At 35.9% G+C, this 20000-nt stretch overlaps 1 protein-coding gene across 2 annotated transcripts in view; it reads left to right on the forward strand.

Annotated features, from left to right (window-relative positions):
- The window catches only part of LOC136845778 (innexin inx2-like), a 650831-nt gene that overhangs the window by 387318 nt on the left and 243513 nt on the right, over positions 1-20000 (forward strand). For both annotated transcript variants that reach the window (XM_067116058.1, XM_067116057.1), the window contains exon 4: positions 6726-6794. The gene's annotated coding sequence lies outside the window, so the exon portion shown is untranslated. The remainder of the gene's footprint in view (positions 1-6725; positions 6795-20000) is intronic.

The raw sequence follows: 20000 nt of genomic DNA on the forward strand, positions 1-20000 counted from the left end.
AGCTGCCCAAAAGGTTGAGAATCATTAAAGGGTAAAGAACGTGTAACTTAAGGAAGAATAATTTCAAAAGATCTTAAATGTCACTGTTACAAGATACCGAAAGCTTTTTAGCGTTACACCCTTAACAACCTTCTCTCTTATAGAAAGAGTGAAACATGCAAAGGAAAATTCTATATTAGCTGACCAGCAGGAGGGGTTCAAGATGACATACCTTGTCATTGAATCTGACGGGGACAAAACAGAAGACTGAACGAATGTCTGATCCCAAACAGGTCTTGTGAATCGGCACTTTGATGTCCCTTGCTCGCATTACAGAATGTGCGAGGCCATTTCAAGTGGGGATGATGGAAGCCTTAGCTATATTAATTGGCCAGTCCATCTTCATCTTCTGTGATGACATTTTTGTAACAAGGAGAATATCTAAGGAACATGTGGATTTCTAATAACGTTTTAATGACTCAAGAAAACAGCGAGGAAAGTGTTAGATTAGAGAAAACTTTTTCTAAAAGAAAAGCATGCATAATAATGGGGAACAAATCACTAGAAGAAATAAGGCTCAGTTTGAATAAAGCTGAAGCTGGGAAATTTTTCACCCAACTGAGTATGTCCTTCCTAAGCATAGCAATTTACTATAAGGAATATCCGTTAGATTCTCTCAGAAAACAAAACTTTAGTTGCAGAAATGAAGCTTTCAACGAGCTCAAAGAAGTATCATCTGTTATCTTTTCCTTGTTTTTCTTTTAATGAAAATAGACTAGCTGAAATGTAAATAAAGAAGTAAACGATGTTGGGCCGGGGTGAGAGAGAGAGAGAGAGAGAGAGAGAGAGAGAGAGAGAGAGCGAGCTACACGAGTTGAATCCCATGCAGTAAAACGAAGCCGAGAAAAGGGTTTTACTATTCTGCGTAGTTTGGACTGGCTTTTGCACCTTTTGTTCAGAAAAGATAGAATAATAAATAGACCATACGCTTTCTATAGATTCATTCAGATAGGGAAACTTGATGCTGCGGCGGGACTGTTACACTAAGAGATTGTTTAAATGTTATAAGTTAGGTTTCGGTTTGTGGTAAGATAAGCTAATAAAATGAATGAAGCTCACTCTTGATAGACAGTATATAATAGGTGATGTAACATGCAGGGAAGTAAGTAACCACAACAGTTTTACAGAGAGAGCGAGAGAGAATTTGGTATCTTGTTATGAGAAGTAGGTGAAGCTGAATGGGTGGGTTCATTTGTATATAAGGAAGGGCGGGGAAGGGAGACCGGTTCTAGAATGAATGCCCTGAGGATGAATGTGATTTTGTTTGGATGAAGTTTTAATAAATTAGTGTAAGGAGAGTTGAGGAGAAGGTTAGACCGTGTAAGAGAAAGCCTGTCCAGGGAGAGACAGCATCGTACTCCCATGAGAAAGGTTTCTGCTAGAGTGTTATCCCGCGTGACGATGAGGAAAGATGTAGTAAATTTGAGAAGTTGAAGATGATTTACATTTTGCATTATTCTTCCGTATTCGTTAACATCGTGCACAACGCACTTAGGCACTTAGGGATACAACGGACAGTCGAGTGAACATAAGATCCATTTTTGTATTTGAGACCATACAAAGAATTCTGTAGGGAAGTATCATGCGTTCAACTGCTTGGCTCTCCAGAAAGTAACATTTCTTGAGTACATAGCTCTTATAATTCCTTATAATTTATTATTGTTGACGTGGACGCCTTAAGACTTTCGTGCGGGACGTTTTCAACGCAAAAGAGAGGTCTAGACCTCGTGTTAATGTGTGCATACTGATATTTATAAGAGAATATGCAGTTTTAATAGATCTTCCGTTTCAGTTGTAAATGCACAGAAAAACTAAATATGCACAACATGGATACAGCAATGGAAAAATTTGAAAAAAGTGAGCTTTCAGTTATAAAATTAATTAGGATTAATTATTTATATATAGATTCGGTATCTGAAACCCCACGACGTTTAATTTACGTGGATAACTTTTACAACAACGGAATAATAAATTTTTGTCTTGCATTGCCTATGGAAACATGGTCACAAGAGCAAAGGTTATATTAAGATGGAAGAAATTATTATTTTTATACCCTGTATTTACAATACAAATTATAATTTTGCATACACAGAAGAAATGATTATTTTTATAGCCTGTATTTACAATACAAATGATAATTTTGCATACACAGTGAAATATGTCAAAGAAAAAGAATAGTTTAAAAGATGTTTATTCATTTCCCATGTTAGTGTGACTTTCATTTTGCTGGCATCATTACTTAATAATAATGTATTATAATAAGAAATCTCTATTACTCTTTTGAAGACAGGCAGACAAGATTATAATTCATTTAAGCAGGCATACTCTTAAATTTTCAGATCTGGAGGGCATCTTACTTTTGGCCTATACGACTTGTATCCCTTAAATGACTTACCGTAGAGAATTCATATTTTTCACCCATATTTGGATAGAAAGAGCTTTAGTAACTGGAGCTCTTTGCAGCGCACACCCGTTTGTATGACAAGCGAATTTACGTGGGAGAAATCCATTTAATTCTCATCAATAATCCTGTCGGGTGAACTTCTGTAAAATTACCTGCGCGCAATTACCATGGCGCCGGGTCAGTCAGCTATTTTGCATGGTAACACAAAGCAGTGATTCCCCGTAGCCAGTGTCGTATACTACAAATATAATTCTTCAGATATTTTTGGTGGGTTACTATTACCCCAATTTAAGTCTGCTACGCAGGTCCATTATTCAAATTTGTTTTTATAGGTAAATTTGGTAGAAAAATTTTGTTATTGAGCCCACACAGAAGACTGGGCATTTGGACAAGATACCAGCCAAAAGTTGCCAAAGAACATGTTATTGTAGGTAGTTATACTTGCCTTCATCCATTTATTCAACATTTTCTAGTGGTTCTCAATAAAATGCCAGAAAAATTAAGATTTTCATTTATATTTTTTTGTCCATTTAAACTTTTACTTTTTGAGAAAAAAATACAATTTGATGAAATAGTAACAATGGCGCATAAACATTATGAAATTTTGTGTATGTTTAAAGTCGAGTCCTCGAAAAGCAAAGAAAGCAATGGTAGTAAATATCATGTAAAAAAACTTAAGTGGCTGGAAACAAGCTAAATTGTGATTTTAAACACATACAAACATACACAGTCACGCACGCATACATACACACACACACACACACACACACACACACACACACACACACACACATATATATATATATATACATAGTTTAATATTTGAGTAGATTAGAATGACACAAGAAACTAGAACACTGTGTCATTTGCCTTTGACCTTGATATCTGTCAAATAAAATGTTTGGTCGATAATACCAAGGGTACAGGATTCAAGGATTCTGACGGGGGTTTAAGGTTTAATGTTGTCTGCGTCTTCGAAGGACTTTGGCCTCCCCCCTCCGCCCTTCCAAGATACCCTCGACACTACCCAGACATACTTCAAGGCCCAACCACCTGCATTGCCAACTAATCCTGCCCTGACCCTCTTTGATCTCTTCTTCCCCTTATTACCTTCTCTATCCCTGTCTCGCCTCCCACCCCATCCACCCCCACCACCACCCCCATTTCCCTTCTCTCTTCCTTCCATCCTGCAAGATCTCCGCCCTCCTCTTCCTCTGCCAGATAAAATCTCCTTGGGAGGAGGTAATCTCCTCAATTCAAGGTTACCTCTGCTTCCATCCTTGAAGCGGGCTGGGCTATGCATCACCCGACTCTCTCCAAACCATTATTATTTTAACGTGTGATAACGGCAGTCAGCAGAAATAATGTTTAGTACCGTAGCCGTTATTCACTTAAAAGAGTGATCGCGGTCTTCTTGCCGATAGTTATTCTCGTCCGCAATATCTAACACCCTCTGGTATCCTTCCGTTGATTTGTCCCCTGGGTCCCCTCATTAGGGCGGTCGAGGGGTATCATCATTGCATTGCGCATCTTGGCGATTAGCATTGCAACTTAGAATTTGCACCATAACAAAAGAGCAAGGGTATCGCCGCTTGGCAATGCTTGATGCAAATTCGTGTTATTTTGGCCTAGGTACTTGCCCTTCCAGGTCCTTTGGTAGGGGGTAGTTCCTTTTTCGGACAGGAGAGGGCAGCAGAGATGCCTGAAGCCATGGTCTATCCTGTAGACAGATACCGATGTTTTTGGTGTGATTTAATATCAGAGTGGTCGGTCGTGCGTTGGTTTAACGGTATCGGAAATCGGTAGGTTACAAAACTCCTTCCAGATTACTCACAAGCGAATCTCCTGATAAGCCATTCGTCGTGCATTAATAATTCTGCATAATAGCTTGTCCAAAATGTCCTTGTTTTTCGTGGCTTTATATCGCTATTGTTTTTAATCAAGCATTAGAGAATGGTATGATAAAAATGTATTTTCCTTTGATTTCAAAGTGTGATCTTATTTATAAATCGTTTTTAACTTTCAATAATTCTGACCTACGTAACTAGAATGGTCATCTGAAAGTGACCTACACCAAGCACCTTTTTGAGAACCATGAAGGTTAACCCTGGAACGGAATCCACAACGGATTTTTGTGATTATCGATAAATTTGCAAACGCGCAAACTGCAAACATAAACACACACACACACATACATACGTATATAAACTCACGCCACCACATTCTGTCCTGGGCTAACTCCTCAACATCTCCCCAACACTCATCTGCTTCCCGCCTCACTGTTCTCAACCCCGTCTCTCCTACCTATACCTCTTCTACCAAGGGCAACCCACCCTGGTGTATCTCGTACCATTCTCTGTCTTCTATACACATGGCCTAGCTTCCCGTTATTTCTCTAGTTCTACTATTTGATACACTATTCCTCCAGTTAATTCCTAATATTCTTCTGAGCGTCTTATTTTCAAATGCTAAGAATTTTCCGAAGTCATTGTGCTGTACCATGACTCATGCACAAAAATCAAAAGACTCCTAACCATTTCCTTATAAATTTTGATTTTGTATGCACAGAAAAATTGCTATTATTCCAAATATTTTTAAGCATTCCCATTGCCTGATGAGCCTTTTTTTAATCCCTCCATAAAATCGGTGCTTAGAGAACCATTCTTATCTAAATAAGTACCTAAATATTTAAACTTATCTACTTGCTTTGCAACCATGCCTTCAATTAGACAATCCTGTGCATTTTCATTATTCATATTCATGATCAGTTTTTCCACTATTTACAGTATAACCAAACCAATTTTTTTTTTCAGACAATCCAACATTCTCTGCATCTTTTCTGGTCCCTCTTAGATCAAAACTATATCATCAGCATAATTTAAGTCAAGAGTTTCCCATTTTCCCTCCAGAATATACCTGTTTCCGTTTCTCTTTTAACCCTTTACTTCTCATAACGTAATCTACGACCAGTACAAACAACAGAGGGGACAGAATGCCACCCTGAACCACACCAGACTTGACTTCAAATGGACCACTCAAACAACCATCAACCATCACTTTACAAGATGTGCCCTCATGCATGTTCATAATAACCCTACCCTATATATATATATATATATATATAATATATATATATATATATATATATATATATATATATATATATATATATATATATATATATATATATATATATATATATATATGTATATATATGTGTGTGTATATGTATGTGTGTGTGTTTATGTTTGCAGGTTTGTGCGCATTTTCATTATTTATATATGAATGTAATTTTTAACTGTCTGAAAAGGAGACACTTTAAATTCATCACAATTTTGAGACATAACTGCTAACATGTTTTGTTTGGATATGCCTGGTAGAAGGTATAGGCGCTATCCGAATTTTGCAAATAATTTTTCCTATTAGACTGCTTCCTCAGCTATATATGTGGTGCTTATACATCCTTGTAGAGAGCAGTGTGGCTTCTATTAATACCGAAACCACTTTACCCCACATCAAGAAGTTCTCTCTTCTCTGGTCTTGATAAAGTTGAATCAAAACATTGCCCTGCCAATAAAAAAGGTTGAACTTTTATTTTTCTAATGATTTTGCGGTCTCGTGAACATACTATGCACTTGTCTCTGCTGCAATATAATGTAGTTCTGGTTAGGTTCTGAGCCATTTAGAACCAGGGCTGCTGTTGAGAGTTTAATGTCAGGCTTTCATTTCCTTTTATTACAAAAGAAGATTATTGAGTAACAAGACAGATCGAGAAAAAGAGAGAAAACTAAAGATTAATTTAGAGCTTTGAAATTTTTTAGTTGAGATTGCCTAGACATTACCAGAATTTTTACTTGAAAGGTTAAATTGTTTTTATATCAGTCTACTTTAAAGTCTGTGTAAATTTTATTCGCTTGTTCAAAAGTATTACAAATAATTCAAGAAAATACTTCCAGTTGTCTGTGTTCATGTAGATATTAAGTAGAGATTGTTGTTTTTTTATATGGATATATAATTTTATTAGTGTTCTTTTGTTTCAGTTTCCTCTGTGGAACGATAATGTTTCTTAACGCTTGTGTTTATAAAAGTATTCTTTGCCACATTTATTACTGCTTCATATTTCACAGTTTGCCTTATCGGATAACCCTCATAATTTTTTAAAAGAAGCCATTCTGTGAAATTCATAGATTTATTGTTTGTGGGACTGTATTATTCATTTCTTCTTCTATCAAATCTGCCAGTTTCTTTCTTTCTGTATAATATTTTCATGTCTCTTTCACAGGCTGCTCTGGGAGCAAGGGTTCTTGCTGGCATGTAGCCAACTTAATCACCAACAACATCATGAATTCAGGTAAGCAAAATGAACGTAGAATAAGTAGTGGTATGAATAGCACTATCTTGCTCTTTCAGATGCAGATTTCTTCTATTTGTGAATTTTTCCTCACATGTGGAAGCAATATAATACGTTTGTTTATCTTCTGGTTTATTAGTATTTTGTTTCACGAATATCTCTTTCTTGGATGGGCACAGTACTAGACAGCTTGCATGATATTATGATTGCCAACTGTTTACCTATCTTCACTACTTTATGATCCTGGTATCACTGAGTGACTAACATCTTTATTCTTAAGAAACGAATAATAACGATTGTTGATATTTGATATGTTTCATATTGACTTATGATTGAGAAGGACGTGTTACATTCAGATTTTTTGTAGAGCAGAACCCTCTTAGGTTCTCATTCTCAATCTGTTTATTTTTTTTTCACCCTCATTTGTAAAAGTATATCCTTTCAGCTGAGTACAAGAAAACTAACCTACCATGTACTGCAGGCAAGGTTTTACGAATTTTATATTTAGTCGCTGTTTTTGCGTTGGCGAGATTCTTGGAAGTTATAACTGACCTTTTCACAGTCGTAAGCGAAACAAATAAGAAGAAATACATAAATGCAAACTATATTTTGGGTGTGTGCTTGCGACAAAATATTCTGCAGTTTTCTAAATTAACTAACCCATAAATATCACTCACGTATGCTATACATAGTCATATGCGTCCCGCAAGTTGCAGCAGTTTAACTTAAATATAAAACGTCTCATTAGTTATAATAATTTCAGTTATTTGATGCCGTCTTAGCAATACTTAAGTCAGGACGCATTACACTGGGTGATGGCAAAATGTATTTCCGTTGTTTTTGCAACATGTGGCACTGGGTTCATGGTTTATGTTAATTTTTTTCTTATTAATTACATTACTACTCCCTATGATAAATATCCTGTCATTTGACGTCAGATAAGCTATGGCAATGTTGTATTATATTTTATGATGTCTCACAATTGTTATACAAATTCTATTTTGCTTTAGCTTACTTAACAACTTACGACCTATTTCACTTAACATCTGACAACATATTTGTTTGTGAGTAATAAATTCCGCTTCTTATAATCTATGATAAATTTGTTCTAAGAGTGTTACGCACCACAAACGGGTAAATTCTGGCGTAATTTGACGAGACTTCGCCTTAGCTTACAGTGATGAGTGGCTTAGTTAAGATTTCTTTCAAGCCGCAATTGATAAAATCATGCGAAGTTTGTAGGAAGGGAGAAAAAGTCTTCACAGCAAGATATTAAAGATAGCGGAGATTAGTGATTCATCCAAGAAATGAACTTACTCGCTTGTTGAAATTCTTATTAAGAACTGCCCAAGACAAATAATTGCCTTCTGCATTTCGCAAAAGCAAAATTATACAAGTATCAAGCATGCATCCACTATACACTATTACCAGTTTGGGAGTACGCCTTCTTTTTACGAATCGTGGCGTGCGTGTAGCGGTGCAATTAGAATAATTGTCTAATTATCTAGTTACAACCCCAGAATGGTTACAATTGTAATGATTCCCAAGAAATTTAGGGGATGAGACCCTGGTCTTTTGGTGCTAAAGGGTCGAAGTTTCATAAGAAACCAGGATGAAGCATGATTTCGCCATCTTCTCAGAAATTACTCTCATCGCAGGGAAATAGCTTTCGCCTAAATTCTGGTAATGCAATCATAACTATGAAATACAGAGAACATTATAGAATTTCTAAGCTATTCTGATGACTTCAAGGCACTAACAGCGAAGGAAATAGACAAAAGCTTCTCAGAAAAACCTGAAAAGGGTGCGGCAGATTTCTTTTGTACTTTGCACCATAAACAACATTCATTAAATGAAAGAGGCATTGGAAATGGAGGACTTTAATATGCAGGAAACAAATGAATACATGTAAGTTTGTCTAAGGAGTTTCGAAGTTCTGCTGATGCGCTTCCGTGTAGGTGAATGAAGCGGCAAGTCTTGTTGAAGTTTTATTAAGCAGTTAAAGATGAATGGGACGGGGACCATTATGTTGTTTTCACTCTAGAGACACCCTCTGTTACGGAAAACAGCAAATTGTTAATATATATATATATATATATATATATATATATATATATATATATACATATATATACATACATACATACATACATACATACATACATACATACATACATATATACACAAACAAGCACCTGAAAGAGTGACCTACGAAAGGTAAATGCCTTCAGATATCCTTTGGAGGGAGCTAAATGAACAAAGGTATACAGATACAATTGACACGAAATTTTCGTGACCTTAAACGCACATTTGTTCAATCTGTAAATTATCAGTTCTATCAGTGAAAGACATTGAAATTGAATTTAATTTTGATTAAAGACTGGTGCTGTCTTTGAAATATATGTAGTTTGTCTGTTGGCAAACTAAAACAGTAGTTTATGTCAGCATTCAACAGCGTTATCCGTCGGATTGATTAATCTACAATATGTCACCCTTGTGAGATATATATATATATATATATATATATATATATATATATATATATATATATATATATATATATATATATATACATATATATATACACTGTATATATATGTGTGTGTATGTATACGTATATGTATTATTTGTGTGTATATATATATAGTATATATATATATACATATATATATATATATATATATATATATATATATATATATATATATATATATATATATATATATATATACTGTATATATAAATACAATGCTTAAGCATGTGCGGTAGTCTGCCTGTGCATGCAATGAACTGTTTTCTAACTTGTTATCGCCTTGTTTTTCATTCTTTTGTTACTATTTTCAGTCAAACTAGTTTTCAGAAATTTTTTTGTCACTTTTTCGAGATCCTGTCTCGATTTTCAAAAGCTGTTAACTAGTCCTTTTACTTTTTCTAATTAAAAGTAAAATATGACGTCACTACTTTGCAATAAAGTAATGACGTCATGTTCACTGATTTTCTTTTAATTCAGTCATTTACTTCTTAATTTCCTGTCATTGTGTTTGAACAGATTTTTCTGCCTTGATTTATATGGCATATAAATCATAATATTTGATAAATTGTAATTTCTACACGAGTTCCCTTTAATTTTGGTCTGTCAATGATTTCCATTCCTACGTATCACTAGTTACGACGTTGCCCTTTGCTAGACTTTAGGCTTTAGACAAAAGAAGTTGTTTGGAAAATGTTACTGTCTTTACGGTTCACTGCATACAAAAAAAAAGATGCAGCGCAGTAATGAAGCAACTGCTTACAAGATGAAGTCTGCCAATATTTGTAAAATTACAAAGTAACTGGGCTCTCTCTCTCTCTCTCTCTCTCTCTCTCTCTCTCTCTCTCTCTCTCTCTCTCTCAATTCCTCGTTGGACGAGTTGGTAGAGTTCTCGGCTAGCACTCTGCTAGGCCCGAGTTCGAGTCTCCGGCCGGCCAGTGAAGAATTAGATGAATTTATTTCTGGCGATAGAAATTCATTTCTCGGTATAATATGGTTCGGATTCCACATTAAGCTGTAGGTCCCGTTGCTAGGTAACCAGTTGGTTCTTAGCCACGTAAAATAAGTCTAATCCTTCGGGCCAGCCCTAGGAGAGCTGTTAATCAACTCAGTAGTCTGGTTTAACTAGGTATACTTCTCTCTCTCTCTCTCTCTCTCTCTCTCTCTCTCTCTCTCATTGTCTCCCCACTTCACTTCCTTTATCATTTCCGATGGGCAGGAATGTTGAAGGTAATTGAGTAGATCGTTTTCGGTGACGAAGGGTAATGGGGGCAGGCGTCTGTTTACGGAAGGGTAATTTGTTACCGGAAGAGATGCAGTTCAAGTGATTCCCTGGCATGAATCAGCCCCGCCAGCTGCGACAGCGATTCTCTCGGTGGCTGCAATAATTCTCTTGCAACATAGATGAATGAAGGAAAAAGATGACATTTATTTAAACATTAAAAAGGGTAAAATACTTAAATCTTGGGTGTTGAAATGGGGCGGGTTTGATTTCAGAGATGAAAGGATATTTGCTGGGTAATTACAAGAACTGTTTGAAAGGATGTTCCATTTCAGTGAATAAAAATTGGTTTTACAAAAATATTTAGATCGGTTAACGATGGCCAAGTGTTTGCTAGGTTATAACGTTTCACTTAGGTTATATCGGAAAGGTTAGGCTATTGTTCATTTATGGATCTTACATGAAAGATAATTAAATATTATTATTTGGCAAAACATTTGGATTGCTAATTAATACGAATAGTTTCTTCTTTCTTTTAATTTTGAGGTTTATAGTAAGTGGAGAGCCTTGTATTTGCTATCGAATACATTTATTTTTATTTTAATAAAAAAAAAACTATGAGAAATGACAAGTTTGTTATGCTTTAGGATAGCAATGACGGTAGAAATACATCACTGTAACTCAAGTAATACTAAAAGCTAACCTGTGGTTAAAGAACGTTTTCGTTAGAAGTTTCTCTCTCTCTCTCTCTCTCTCTCTCTCTCTCTCTCTCTCTCTCTCTCTCTCTCTCTCACACACACACACACACACACACACACACACACATATAGATAGAAAGATATTTTATATATATATATATATATATATATATATATATATATATATATATATATATATATATATATATATATATATATATATATATATATATATATATATATATATATATATATATATATATATATATATATATATCGATTTTCTCAAGATTCTGTAATTTTTGTTAAAAGAGCTTCAGTAAGTTAAAATCCTTGGCACTGTGTTTCATGGTTGAAAAATAAGTATTTTGCCTAACTTTGTAAAGCACTCCTGCAAGACGTGTTGACAAAAATATATAAAATCAATACATGTAATGTGAAAACAATTACATCCCTTTTCAACTATTCCTAAGAGTATGTGTAATCACACACAAATATATTTTTAATTTTCTCTCGTAATAAAAGTCATTTGTCACTTCGGCAAAAAGTTGCATCCTTGGCCGTTTGAATCATAATGTTTTTTCTTATGGGGAGGCGGGGGAGCGAGTTGACGGGCCGGGTAGCTTTTGCTAACTAATAAGCAAATTTATTCTATTTGCTCTTAGTTCCCCTATGTCCTTTTTAGCAAATAATTGCTTAAGACGTCCCCCTACTTTAATTAGTTTCTCTGATGAAAAAGCATACCGGGGTTTAAAAAATCCTGAATTACGAGGTACTGATAAATGAAGCTGCTTTTAAGCTATGGTTGCCATATTGGAATGTTCACATTCAGAAGATTTTCAATCAGTCTTTTGAGGCAGGAACCATAATTGCAGTAATAAAATTCTTATTTTGAAAAACATACAATTTCTCTGATTCTTTATCACAGTAATAAAAATTCGTTTACTAATAAGAACCAGTCACTAATTTTAGATATAATTGTGGATGAAGTATTATAATTAGATAAGATTTTACTGTCTTTAGCAATTGTAAATGTCAGTCTTCATTTTCTAAGTCTAGCTACATTATTCTTAAGATTCGTTTACAGCCATGAATTGGAATCAGTATAAAGTATGAAGCATTGAAACCTGGATCCCATAGGCATAAATCGCTCTAGTTTTAGCATGTTGATTAATACCCTTCGTTAGATTTATAATTTTCAGATTTTGGATAAGCAGAGCTAAATCTTGACATCACTGCCTTGACAAATTAATTGTTCGACAGAATAACCGCTAATGAATTGATAATTGAAGCTAAATTACCATGGCTCTTACAGAACAAGTTGGCTTGCCTGCAGTGTTACAATGTGCGTGTGGGAGAGAGAGAGAAAGAGAGAGAGAGAGAGAGAGAGAGCACTACTGGAGGGGGGTGATAGTACCAGACAAGGTTTTCAGAAGAGGGAATGGTATGAATGGCAAGGAAGGCTGTAAAAGAATACAGGAGGAGAACTGAGAACCCAGTAGGCTACGTGGGTAGGGGTGAGGGTGGTGTCTGAGAAATGAGAAGTGTTGCAAAATGAGATAAGGGAGGGCCGGGGGTTGTGCCGATGGAAGCTGGGTAGAGTGGGCAGTAGGGTACGATGATAATGAGGGAAGTCTCTGATCCCTTTACAGCCGTCTTAACACTATTTTGCGCTCCCCTTCTATCCCTAACCCACCTCTCTCGTCGCCCTTTCCATCCAACCCGGACCTCAGCAAGGGCTTGCAGCTGTTTTCCTTCTCTCCTGGGCCACAATAACGCCTTTATCTGCCATACGAACGCTAGACGCTCTCCATCCCACCCACCCCTGCCAGTGCTTGCCTGGCTTGCGTCTTGCTCGCAGCATCCTCATCCTGGCCACGGGGCCCTTGGGTCCACTCCACCCCCCAACCCACCAACCCCGTCAGAAGCGCACGTCTCAATCATGATTTCTACTCTTGCATCCAACAGCTCACTTATTTGTATTCGGTTGTATTTGAACGTTTGAACTGATCAGATTCTAAGAAATTCTCATAGATTTGTGTTCACTTTCCAATTAACAGATATTAATTATTAGCACTTTGACAAACCTGCTGCAATATTTGTGTAGTTATTAACCTATAACTATCAACTAGAAATTTCCTCACAGTTTTAATTTGACCTCATACCACTTAAGCAACCTTTACCTCTATCTGGGCCAAGTAATCATATTGTCAGCATTGTTTGTTTTTATAACTGATTTTAGATACAAGCCGTTCCTGCTATTGGTTTGTTTATCTCTGAGTGTGAGCTGTTTATGGACGAGCACGAGACATCGGCTGCATTCAGTTTTATGACGTAATCCTTCAGGTGGATCTTTATTGACTTGAATGATTTGAAGGAAGCGTCTGTTTTTTTTTTTTTTTTGATGGTTTGTCGTATGCGTTGAATTTAAGCAGTTGTTTACTTCAGTCCTTTCCCTCACATATATTCAGTTTCACGCAAGCGCTTAACTGCTGATGCTTGCTCCACAAATAATCCATTCCGATAAACAATGAACTTCTTTGATGGGAATGTCATTTCAAATTCTGAGATTATACACTAACAGAGTATGCTCAGGTTGTATTCATGTGTATATAAGCACATTATACTCTCTGGCTCTCTCTCTCTCTCTCTCTCTCTTCTCTCTCTCTCTCTCTCTATATATATATATATATATATATATATATATATATATAATTCTCTCTCTCTCTCTCTCTCTCTCTCTCTCTCTCTATATATATATATATATATATATATATATATATATATATATATATATATATATATATATATATATATATGTTTGTGTGTATATTCACACGTCATTAAACAAAATCCAAATCTTGCTACAGATTCCATGTTGGGATATTGTTAATTTTATGCAGTTAGTATGATTATTTAAATTAAAAAGTGGATTTTTTTGTATTTATTCCAAATACGAAAAAGAAACTAAAAAGAAGTTTTCGGGTAGGAAGTCAGTGACCCGTACATGCCTACCGGATGTTATTATTACTTCCATAGGAAGCTGCCGTGCGTCACGATTGACGAGAACAGTGTGAATCACAAGGTTTTACCACTCGATGAAGTACCTCAAACTGCGTTCTTGAAACTCAGATGACATCAGTTCAAATCATGCTCGAGAACTGAAGTTTAATTATCTCATGTATTGGGCATTTACGCCCAAGGCACTTTAAATGTTCCTTGAGAGATATTCTCCGCTGACGCCATATACCCACGAGCAGATTAAATAGCGTTACGCGGCTGAGTGCACCATAAGAATAAAGTAGCCTACTTTAAACGACCCATCAAGAAGATGTATTGCTCATGACTCGTCGGTGACACAGTTTACTCTTACGTTTAACCTCTTTTCGCCATGCAATTAGTAATATACTTTTCCATATGGTATACAGAATGAACGAGTTTTTTTTTTTTAACTTTTTTTTAAAATCGGCGTAATGGGATACTAACATAAAGAACACATTTGAATAACTAATTGAGCTTCTTGACTGCAATTACGTTTGATTACGATAAGAATTGTTCTTATTTCTTAAGTGTTCGCAGTATAAATTTCTTCCCTGTGTATGCCACCGTGAAGGCATGTAGCTAGTTGAAGTAATGAATGACTCATTAGAAAGCTTCACTTAAGTTGTAAATGAGTTCAGACATTTCAGGTTTTGAGAACGCTCTTTTTTCAGACACTATATAATGTGTATAAAAGTCAGCATGCCGTAGGAGAACGAGGCTGGCCACTTCACCTCAAAGAAAATTTACTGGTTGTATTTCTCCTTTCCCGAAGATGAATTATTTTCTTTAGCTTGTATGCAATTTTTCTTCTAGGTGCTTTCAAAAAAACGGAATGACGATAACCAAAGGAATGGTTAGTTATTCAGGAGTAGGCTATTGTCTAATACATCTTGGGGCATGCTTCAGACGATGCCCATGTTTTTTCTGTCAGTTTGTAGTATTTTATAAAAAAAAAAACTCATGGGCATTTAGGAATATGTACTTTCATTTAAAGGTGACATTTGACGCAATTCCGGTGTTGCCTAAATTATGGCCCTATTGTTGCGTAGTCTGATAAAATTTGATAAAATTACACTAAGACAGCGCTAATGCATGAGATGTTCGAAATGGCAAGTCTGTCATAAGGACAGGATATACAGCGCAGTAGCTCTGTAGGCCTCACCGGCAAGTTTGACTGGCCCGGTTCTGAGCAACTGGAAGCCTTTACGTGGAGTTCATTATCCGTAGACTAGTTGTTACGCACCGGAAAAATAAGTATATGGATACACGTCTTATTATATAAAGATTAATGTACTTCGGTGTTACAGTTTGGTCATCAAGGAAAAAGATGTAAACACGACACCCCACTTTCATGGAGGGTGTTAAAGTATGTCAGCAGTGCTATTCTATTACTGTGATATATTAATGGCGTTCCTTTAGCGTTAGAGGGTTATTACACTTCATTACTAACCGACAGAGAATTTTAATTTCCTTTAGTATTCTGCTGTACAATGCTTGCGTAATAATACTTTGCTGTGTTTGTGTAGGTGTCATTTTGATAGAAAGCAGTTTTCTGTGTACAGATTATCGTACATTTATTTCATAGGCTCAGATTTAACCATTAATTTGCCATTGCTTACAGTAGTATTATGAGCCATAGCAAAAGGTTCTTAGTCTCAGGGACCAGAGAGAGCACATTTTATGAGACTGATGAATCACTGCATATTTCCATGCGGAACGCAAGCATAAGAATTAAGAATTGGATCAAGAGGATGGCAAAACCTAAACGTAACTGCAGAATTATGCAGATACGTCCTGAGCCAGATGCACTAAGTATGTCAAAATACCAAGTTTTATCATTTTTTAATTATATGAAAGATGAAATTGTATGAAAAAGGTGAGATGATTGTCTAGAAGAGTCCAGACCTTAAAAGAGGCGAATACAGGAAAGGCACAGGGTTCAAGACAGGCAAGATGGAATGGAATTGCTGAAAGAAGATTTTGTGAAACGAGGCCCAAAGGAAATATTCTTTTCACTGAAGATAAAAGTATTAGGGGAAATTGGTTTATAGAAGTTACCGAAAATTTTGTTTGCGAACGACTAGAAACCAATAAATGGGGAGATCATGCAACTAAATACCATTCCAGTAAAGGAAACCTTTTCCTTTCGAAGAAGAGCCAAAAACCAAGTTTGACTGATGATCTCACTCCCTGGACCAGAGTATTCTCGTTAAATGTTGCGGAGACACACTGACCAGATGACAGCGCATGTTTTCATTTTTACGTCTGGTCCTCTGCAACATAATTGCTACAGCTATCCCTCCCTTCAGAGATCAGGGAGACATAATGACACGATAGCCTACCAGGTACTCTCCAAAGTGTATAGTTTGTGTATGACAGACACCAACGGTGATGATTTAGAGGTAGAAGTTTCAGGAAGCAGAAAGTGGTTAGAAAACACACGAAAGAAATATATGTTGAAGTAGCAATATGAAGGAAAGGGAGCAAGTTAAAGATAAAGAATTTTAAATGCAAGGCAAGGACAAACAAGACCAAGTACTGCTTCATATCAATTGTAACACCAAAGGCAAAAACCTCATTACTCCCACAGAAATGTGCGTGGACTGGAGTTATGTAAATTAAGTCAAAATGATCATTTATGAAACAGTCTTATTGGCTAGAAGACAGTACTCAGATAAAAGATATGGTACTTGCAGAAAAACCCAAGTCTGCATATTTTTTGTATTTAAACCTCTTCCTATTACTCTTACCTCTTGAACTCAATAATCAAGTAAAGGTTGCTATTATTGTGTATCTTCTACAGTATTTTTATTGTATACCTATATTGCAATTAATAGTTATGTTGCATGGCTCAGGGCTTGCAATTTATGCAGACAGGAGTTAAAATCTTATGTATAAAGGGATTTTTTTAATCACAGTTGCTGAATGAACTCATAAAATCGGTCCTGGCTACAGGATGTTCTTGTTAATTAATCTTAAAGATATGAGCATGTCCACAACCGGAGGGACAGAGGTATGAGATAAGAATAGTGGGGAGCTCAAACTATGTAGGTATAAAATTGGAAGATAAAGTCAATCTATTTAAAACACAGAAAGGGGAATGTTAGGCAAGAGCCCGAATGGTAGCGAACCATACCTTGTCAGTAATGCCCTCAGACAACAAAAATAGTATTTAATAAAGGTTTCATACGAAGAAGTATTTTCACATTCTGTTCTCTATCGGACTGTGTAGTTGATTCAAGATCAGAAATTATAAAACGAATGGAATTTCAGGTTGGCATATGTATAAATATATTTTCAATGAAAAAAATACTGAATTGTAAGTTTTTGCATGCAAGAGAAAGAGAAAATGATAGTCGTCAGCAGTAAGGAAGGAAAAGGAAATGCTAAAGGCAGAAAGTAAAAGTAAATCAAGATGATACGTTAAAATGGAAAGAGGTATAAATTTTTACATTTACAAGAATTAAGTAATATTGCTTAAAACCAGAACGAATACGTTCCAGTTCAATGCATATGAACAAAAACATGTGCATGGAAAAAAATTTTTTTATTGTTTAATAGCATGTCCAAACAACTATAAAGAAATTTTATTGTTTTTCCCAGAATTAAATAAAAAGAGGAATGAGATACTTTGGCAAGAGAAATCGTATGTAGATGAGAGTGGTTGATAGTTTAGTGTCTGATTCAGATGATACCAGAAATAATAAGATTATAATGGCTCCAACTGGAAGAGTTAAATTGTACATACTGACTGCAATATTCATTTGATTTTACTTCAGAATATGAACTTTGCAATAGCAGTGCTTAATATATATTAGGAGCTGTATACTGTTACTACCGTTAATGACAGAACAAAAGATGCCCAAATCTCAAATGACCTTGATTACCAGTTCTATATCTCTTTGATGTAGACGAAAATCAAGACCCACGTGGCAATCCTGTTATTATTCTAGAGTTATTCTACAGAAATTGGGAGCTAGGCTGTACTTTTCCTTAGTAAAATGACAATTTCATAGATAATTTTGATTGTTATTGTTAATACCTTATGATATTCGGAAACAAAAGTTGAATTCCAGAGACGATGAAGATGCTCAGAAAGTCACTTATTGATATATTTTCAAGTAAACAATTATGTTATATTAAACTTTCATAAAATCGAAGAACCTAAGAGAAGGGATAAATTTGTGTATATTAATTATCTTTGGATCACTTAAATTTAAGAAAAAATGCTTATTTTTAAGGATTTTCTGTAAGACAGTATACATTCATAAATTCCACTGATAAATCTGCGGCAGAGGTCTTGTATTTAAACCAGCCTCATTCACCTTTGTTGAGATACCGAAGAGGCTGGCTCTGAAAAGCAGGTCGTAATAAACCTCTCTCTCTCTCTCTCTCTCTCTCTCTCTCTCTCTCTCTCTCTCTCTCTCTCTCTCTCAGTTTCAGTTTGTTTGTATATCTGTCTGTCTGTCTTGAAATCATAAGTTCCTGCTTTAGTTTTCATTCCTCCTGGCATCCCTGAATGGAAACCCGTTTCCAATGCAGGGAATTCATTCAGTCATTCATTTATGAAGCACACCAACCCACCGTAAAAAAGAAAAGAAAAAAAAAAAGACAGGAGAATCAATTTACGATAGGTATTGAAACGTTATGATTGTTTCTCAGAAGATGCGTATGATAACAAGTTACTTATTTAAGAGTTTCCTCTATGAAAGCACAATGATTCTGTCATCCTGTAATCCAGGTATTGTTAGCTGTCCTATGCATTGCGTGCGAAGTTCATGAAATTATACCCTAGTCTTTGTCTTAGTTCATTTGATTCACTTATTCAAATGAAAAAGGGTGAAAGACGCAACCGATCTTGGAGATTACAGCTCGGTTGTGGTTAACACCATATATTCAGATTCCTTTGATTCTTTTTTTCTTAATGCATCTGATTACTTATTCAAATCCGATACCCAGTTTATAACTCGGCTCAAAACTTTCCACTCCATCAACAATTTCATCTGTATCCTGAAAGGGTTGCTGCACAAATATACATTCTGTATCTGCCTCTCCTGTCTCCTTAAGGGAGTAACGTTTGATACAGAAAGTTATAAGAAATGTTTCTCAAAGTTCCACGCAGCAAATGTGTTAAATGTTATCTTCGAACGGTATTTAACAGTGTCATTCTCACGCCGTACTTGTTCAACACCTGCATGAATTGAATACGCTAAACGTTGAATAGAATTCTCTCCCATTTCGCTACACAATTAATGGAATGACCTTCAACAGTTTGTGTAACATCCATGACATGGTTTTATTTTGTTCCTCTATGCAAGGTTTCCATTAGCTCGTCGATTCTTGCCTTAGATTACGTGCATGAATTTTCTATCAGGAAAGGGAAACGATGTGCAAATTTATCAGCTCTGGGTTGCTTAGACACGCTGATGACACGTCGATATGACGCGGTAATAACCGGTTCCAATTGACACAATACGAACAGGATATGATATCGAACAGAGATGATGCGATGCAAGTTGTACAATCGGCAACATAAAAACAAGACGATTTGGCTGCTCTGATACCAAACTATTACTCTTTTTCTCATGTTGCTGTGAAGTCTGTAACTCCCCATTTTCAACAAACTTCACCAGAAAGACCATGAGACGTCTCACTGTCAGTCCCAATAAATCTTAACCGGCTGACAGACACCACTCGCCTCTGCTACTACAGAG

The sequence above is a fragment of the Macrobrachium rosenbergii genome, chromosome 14, assembly GCF_040412425.1.
Source record: "Macrobrachium rosenbergii isolate ZJJX-2024 chromosome 14, ASM4041242v1, whole genome shotgun sequence".
NCBI classification, from domain to species: domain Eukaryota; kingdom Metazoa; phylum Arthropoda; class Malacostraca; order Decapoda; family Palaemonidae; genus Macrobrachium; species Macrobrachium rosenbergii.